The sequence below is a fragment of the Mastomys coucha genome, unplaced genomic scaffold, assembly GCF_008632895.1.
Source record: "Mastomys coucha isolate ucsf_1 unplaced genomic scaffold, UCSF_Mcou_1 pScaffold22, whole genome shotgun sequence".
In the NCBI taxonomy this organism is placed as follows: domain Eukaryota; kingdom Metazoa; phylum Chordata; class Mammalia; order Rodentia; family Muridae; genus Mastomys; species Mastomys coucha.
The window spans coordinates 223704892-223712319 of NW_022196905.1; the positions used below are offsets into that span (position 1 = coordinate 223704892).

At 43.1% G+C, this 7428-nt stretch overlaps 1 non-coding gene across 1 annotated transcript; it reads left to right on the forward strand.

Moving 5' to 3' along the window:
• The first annotated feature begins 1265 nt into the window (after nt 1–1265).
• On the forward strand, nt 1266–1370 carry LOC116071674. The gene has a single exon (XR_004111066.1). It is a non-coding gene; the product is annotated as a U6 spliceosomal RNA (small nuclear RNA).
• Nucleotides 1371–7428: the final 6058 nt, after the last annotated feature.

The following is a 7428-nucleotide window of genomic DNA, read 5'->3' on the forward strand; positions in this document are numbered from 1 at the left end:
AAAAATAATATCCCAGATTCGTTGGATATTTTTTGCCTGGGGTTGTGGTTTGGTTTGGTTTGGTTTTTAGTTTAAACATTTTCTTTGCCTGAAGTATCTATTTCTTTTACCGTGTCTTCAACACTTGAGAGTCTTTCTTCTATGTCTTCTTGTACTCTGTTGATGAGGCTCCCTTCTGATGCTTTTTCAGTTCTGACCTAAATTTTTCATTTCCAGTTTGACCTCAGTTTGGATTTTCTTTAGTGATCCCGTTTCTACTTTCATGTCTTGAACTGTTTTCATTACTTCATTCCACTGTTTGTATTTTCCCAGATTTCATGAAGGGATTTGTTCACACCCTCTCTAAGATCCTTGAACATATTCATAACAGCTCTTATGATGTCCTTGTCCTGTGCTTCAGCTATATTGCATTTCTCAGGGCCTGCTGTAGTTGGGTTGCTGGGATCTGATGGAAGCACGTGGGCTCGGCTGTGGTTTTGCACTGGTGTCTAGGCATCTGGGGTCAAAATGATTGAGGTGATTCTAGGTGTTGTCTTAGTTGGTATGGTTCTGTTCCTTGGTTTCCTTTGCCATCTCTGATCTCAGGAAAGCATGGTGACTGTGCATTGCCTGGTAGAGCGTGCTTCTGTAGATCAGTGGGTGGCGGAGAGGCATAGAGGTGGGCTAGGAGAAAGGCTGAAAGGGGCATCAGGACAAAGCTAAGGGCATCCTGTCCACACAAAGAGGTGGGGTCACCAGAGAGTTAAGAGGTGTGAAAGGAGAGAGTGTGACAAATAGGCGGCAGTAAGACAAAGAACAATCTGGAAAGATACAGGTGAGAGGGCCAGGGGGCCCTGGGTCTCAACCAAGAGTCCGGAGTTTTCAGTGGATGGAATTGAGGTGAGACATGGCACACCTGCAAGTAGATTGTTACCAGGCTGAGAGTGAGAATGGAGGACAAGCAGAGTGTTACTCACCTACCCGTGTCCCTGGCAGGTGTGACAATTAGGAGGCCCACCTAGGAAGGGTTTCTAGGTGTTGGGGGTTTGCACAAAGAATGGGGATGGATTGGTAGGGAGGACTGAGTGTCCACAAGGAGGAGGGAAACTGTCCACCATGGTTTGGTAGAGTCCCCAGGCAATGGAGGTAGGGTGGAAGCAGGCCTATTCAGGGATGTAGGTAAGACTGGAAAGATTGTGAGCTTTGTAGATGTTAAAAAGCTGCTGGTAGCATCATGTCATAGATGACTTGAACTAAAATTAAAATGAATAATTGTGTACTCGCTTCAGAAGTACATATACTGTTGTCAGAAATTTGTCAGAATACAGAGATTAGTACCATAGTCCCTGTGCAAGGATGACAGGGAAATTCATGTGATAGTTAAAGTTTGATTCTGAAATGTACCCCGAAAGTTCACATGTTGAAGATCTGATCTCCAATGTGGTATTTTGTTTTGGTTTGTTTTTGTTTTTGTTTTTCAAGACAGCGTTTCTCTGTATAGCCCTGGCTGTCCTGGAACTCACTCTGTAGACCAGGCTGGCCTCGAACTCAAGAGATCCGCCTGCCTCTGCCTACCAAGTGCTGGGATTAAAGGTGTGCTCCACCACTGCCCGGCTCCAATGTGGTATTTTAAGACGTGATTGGACCATGAGGAATGTAACTCATCAGAATCCCTAATCCATGATGGGTTCCTAATTCAAAAGGGTGCTGATAGAAACTTAGAAGATAGGACTTAATCGATGCGGTTGGCATACACAGGGGGGAACCTTAACCTGGCTTCTTTATCCCTCTTTTTCTGTCTCTGGATCATGGCCCCCCATTGGATGAACAACTCTACTTAGCCACACATTTCCCACCATGATCTCACTCCAACAGAAAATACAATTGAGCCAACCACACAGACATGAGCTCCACATAGACATCTTTCCCCCTTTCAGTTTTTCATGTATGTTGTCAACATGGTAGCACTCAAATAGGACAGCTCCTCATGGCTAGCTCAGCCTAATTTGTTATAGAACTGAGGACTACCAGCCCAAGGGTGGTCCAATTCACAAAGCACTTGCCCCTCCCACGTCAATTACTGATTCAAAATATGCTGTACAGGTTTGCCACAGCCTGATCTTCTGGAAGCAGTTTCTCAGTTGAGGTTCCCTCCTCTCAGGTAACTCTAGCTTGTGTCATGTTGACATAAAACTGCTGTGACAACCAACCTCTTGTCAACTTGACACACCAATACAACAATATTACAAACTTAAAAGTACCAAACTTAAAGTGCTTTACCAGTTCAAGCACTTTAAAAGTCTAGTCTCTAAAAATACAAAATCTCTTTTAAAATCAAAAGGAAAACTCCAAAATCTTTTTGAGCAGGTTTCCGCAGCTTCTCAAAACCAGATGCCTGCCCGGTGGTGGAGTGGGGCATCCACAGCCAAACTCCCACCCTCTGCCTCCATGAGTGGCCCTAACCCTTTCGTGGGCTGGACACGGGACACCATTTTAACCCACATCCTAGTATAACACAATCCCATGTGAACAAGGAAGAATAATTACATTGAAACCCAGAGTACATATCACTTCTTCCATGACATTGGGTTCTATAAGGACTTGGGGAGGATCTGGTGTGGTCTCAGTCATTCAGATAACACAAAAGTCATCTAGACTATTACTACCTCCACTGCTGAGTGTGGAAGCATAGAAAAGACCCTGGCCATACAGCCAGTGCAGGGATCACCTAAGCCATTGGCTTAACTCCATTCCCAGCCTTCTGGGCAGAAAACAAGTTATACATTACTAGTTTCCTTGTAAGTGAATGTGAAGATCCTTGTACTCTCTACATCTCCTTCCTTCTAATTTTTTAATAGAGTCCAACATTGAATGCATTGCCTCTATAACTAGTCTAATTAATATAGACAAGTGTAAGAGAATTGTGCAAATCATAATTTGACTATCAGTAGTATGAGAAAAAAATCCAGCATACTAAAGCAACATATGCCAGGAAACTGTAGACAAGAAAGATTGTGTTTGAGCAAGAAATAATTGATCGTAGCTCTGTTTTGTAAAACTGTGGTTCTCAATCCACCATCTCCTGATTAATTTCTGCTAATATTTTTTCTTACATTGTCAACAGGTGTGGTATATTTATTAACAGTGCCCTGGTGATGACAGGTAAAAGAAAGGGGCTTGTACAATTAGAAAACAATGTCATTTCCACCTAAAACTTGTTTAATTAAGCATCACTGCATAGCTATCAAAAATACCTATGTAAAACTATTAAAACAGCTAACACCATGCAAATCATCATCAAGACAGTTTCATAACCGTAAAGGGATTACATCATCTGTAGTCCTAGGAATGCCTAGAAGTACTGATGGGGACTAGGATGACATTTACTTTATGGAGGGAAGATGGCTAAATTTAGGTCAAATGTTGACAATACTTAATAATTTATGATGTTATCAATTCAGTTATGAAAGAACTTGAAACCTGATTTAAAGATTTCTGGTACTCCCTACTGACTGGTATTCATAGTACTAGATGGTACTAGATGGTACTCCGCGTTCTACCAGAAAAGAAAGGTAAATACCTACAGGATAAGCTGGTGCAATAGTGGCACAAATGTTATGGAGACAACTATCTGATTGGATTTAAGGCCCATTTCGTGAGATGACACCCATGCCTGACACTGCCCAGATGTCTACGAACCTGAGACTAGCCAGGCTATAACCAGGACAAATACTAATTCTGCTAAAGGAACATAGCAATGTAGAGGGAGGAGCTGATACTATAATTTGGTTCCCTAATTGGTTCTTGATTGTGTCAACAAAGATGACAGAAGCCAATTGCTGGGCGAAAGGAAAAGTGGGGCTTCCAGGTCCCAGGAGAAGGAGAAGGGATGCAGGGAGAGAGGAGGCTTTTTGCCTGGTTTTGGAACAGGAGGCAGGTACAACCATGTTAAGATTTTGGGTAGCTGGTAACAGCGGCCTCCGCCACCGCCACCAGCAGATGGCTAGAATAGGCTAGCTGATAAGGTTAGGGCAGCAGATTCTTTGCCCAGCTATTGTGTTATCTGGCTATTTTTAAAATGATAAAACTGTCTAGTGTTTTCCATCCCCAGGGCTAAGGTGGGCAGGAGAAGAAAGAAAGCAGCTGGGATGGTTGTTGACGGCTTGGCAAAGCCAGCCGGGAGAAATGGGCAAATTGGAAATGAAGTGGGTGGCAGCTGGTCTGGGACCTAAACCGGGAGATGCCAGAGCACAGGCCAAGCTCCCAGGAAGAAGGTAACATGGGACAGTGGAGCTTAATCTCAGAGCTAAACCGAGAGCAGGGCCCCCCAAAAAGGAGGAAGCATGTTTTAAAACTACATGCTATATCGCAATAACATGATTCCTACTGATATTCTGTTTCACCCATAGATCAGTGTCTCACTCAGCCATCATCAGAGAAGCTTGTGGTAGATGAAAGCTAACAACACAAAGACCCACAACTGAACAATGTGTAGGAAGTGAGAGACCTTGGAACACTCAGTCCTATATGGGATGTCTCCATCAAACCCCTCCTCTCAGGGCTCAGGGAATTCTGTGGAAGAGGAGGAAGAAGGATTGCAAGAGCCAGTGGGGATGGAGGACACCAAGGAAACAAAAAGACTCTAAAAAGACTCTAAAATTTAGAGTCTAAATGGAGCACTATATAATTAGAACTATTACATGCAGACTTTTTTTTGCTTATCTATGAAGGTGGATATCATAAAATTATGTACAGACTTTTTCTCATTAAGTCTCATTAGTGTTTTTTTAAAGATTTATTTATTTACTTCATGTATATGAGTACACACTGTATCTGTACAGATAGTTGTGACCCTTCATCTGGTTGTTGGGAATTTAGGACCTCTGCTTGATCCGGTCACCCTGTTCACACAGTCCCTGCTCACTCCAGCCCAAAGATTTATTTATTACTATAAATAAGTACACTGTAGCTGTCTTCAGACACACCAGAAGAGGGCATCAGATCTCATTACAGATGGTTGTGAGCCACATATAGTTGCTGGGATTTGAACTCAGGACCTTCAGAAGAGCAGTTGGTGCTTTTACTCGCTGAGCCATTCACCAGCCCCCTCATTAGTGTTTGTATATTTAATATGTGGCCCAAGAGAACTCTTCATTCAACACAGCTCATGAGAACTCAAAGAGTGGAGTACCCTACCTATGACTGTGGCCAGGGTTTCCCATTGGTCACCTTCTTAATTCCTCTGCTTCAAGAGATCAGTGACCATATCAAGCCAAGAGAAAAATAACTATACTTCACCTCACCTTTTTTTCCCCGGGTTTTACATTTTCAACTCTTCCGTGGAGTTTCCTGAACCTTGAGGGGTTGATATGCATATACGATTATGCTTTTCTCATTAAGCCTGAGTATTGGGATGCTGTTCTAAAACAAGGGTGAAGACCACAGTAGCAGCCACTTGCTCCCAATACTTTGACCAATTAGAAACCAATTGGAACAAGAACTTTCTCTTCACAGTTGAAGGCAGCAGCAGTCTATGGGTGTGAGCACACATTTGGAGGACAATTTCACGATAATTTCCAGCTAAGCCAACACTCCTCATTGGGGCCCAACTGTTTCCTAGCCACAGGGTTTTGCCCTGTTTTTCAAGAAGAACGGGGTGCTTCCTATGAGGTGGGTTCTAATTCTACTGGAAAAGTTACTGGACCACCAATGGTTGTATCGTTACAATGTCAAAGGGCACATCTTGCCTGGCATGGTGATAGCCTAACACATAGGTTCCACAGCTGAGCAAGACTGCTGGTAACCATTCAGCAGCCTAGAGAGCCCTGTTTGCATTAGAAATGCCAGCCGCTTAGAAACTCAGCTCCACCTCGAGTCCTCCAGATACACACACACACACACACACACACACACACACACAAATGGGTTCTTCAGTAATAAAATTGTTTCACTAGGCAAACACCAAGAACACAAGAAACGAGTAGCAAAAAATCAAATAGACACAATGTGAGTTGGAGAGATGGCTCAGTGGTTAAGAGCACTGACTGCTTCTTCCAGAGGTCCTGAGTTCAATTCTCAGCAATCACATGGTGGCCCACAATTATCTGTAGTGGGATCTGATGCCCTCTTCTGGTGTGTCTGAAGACAGCTACAGTGTACTCATATAAACAAAATAAATAAATCTTTTAAAAAACATTTAAAATATAGTTAATCTAGTGACAAAACTAATTTTCTAATTTTAACTAAGTGTAAAAATGAATACCTCATTTGATTATTAGAAAAAGTTCTGGGCTGGTGAGATGGCTCAGTGGGTAAGAGCACCGACTGCTCTTCAGAAGGTCAAGAATTCAAATCCCAGCAACCACAAGGTGGCTCACAACCACCTGTAATAAAATCTGACACCCCCTTCTGGTGCGTCTGAAGACAGCTACAGTGTACTCATTTATAATAATAAATAAATTTAAAAAGAAAAGAAAAAGTTTTAAGTATGTTGCAAAGTATTTGACTGTATGGGTTTATTTTCTATAGTATATTTTATGGACTTTACATAATAGATGCTATCTAATAAAAGCATCTGAACTGGCATGTGCTGTAAGCATAGATTACATGCCACATTTTGGAGACTTAATATGAGCAGAAACAACATAAATATTTGGCACATGGGGTTAAATTATTGACATTAATTTGAATGGATATTTTAGAGGAATGATTATGAAGTTCAAACCGTGTGTGGCTTGTTTTGCATTTCTATTGGCCAAGCTTCTCTAGATCAACATGGCAACCTATCTGTGTTTCCAGGAAGACTTCCATCACCAAGTGTCCTAAGTTCTGCTATCCGTCGCTTCTGGAGACTACCCTTAAACCCTTCCCCAGGGAGAGACCTGACACTTTGCCAGAACGTTGACTGGATCACTAAGATTGTGCCCAGAATCCTTCAGCTGTTCATTCATGGCCATCCTGGAGCAGGGCTTTATATGGTGGCTCTGTGTCTCCAACTGCCGCGAAACAGGGCGGAAGGCAAATCCTCGAACCTGGTGGAGAGGTTCTAAGACTTTTTATGTATTCATAAACAACAATAAGCAAATAAATGGAGAAATCGGCTGGCACTCATTCAAACACACACTCCTCACTAACCTTTCCAGTCTGGCGGGCGTGGCCTGGCTTGGGCAGCACACGGGCGGGTGAGCGCGACTTCGATGTGCTTTTTGATCCACTGGAGTTAAACTGCGGCAGTGTGGGCTTTGTGCAGCGGGTGTCCTCGTGGGCGTCCGCATGCGGTTCATGGTGGATTGTTTTTCAACACGATGGTGTCTTCTTTGGGCCCTCAGGAATTGAGCCATTTTGCCGTGCCAGACCGGAGTTTTTAAGCTAAATTTAGCCAATTACAACTAGGACATTTCATACACTACTTCATGGGTTTCTTTATCACCCGCCCCCCTCCCCCCCCCC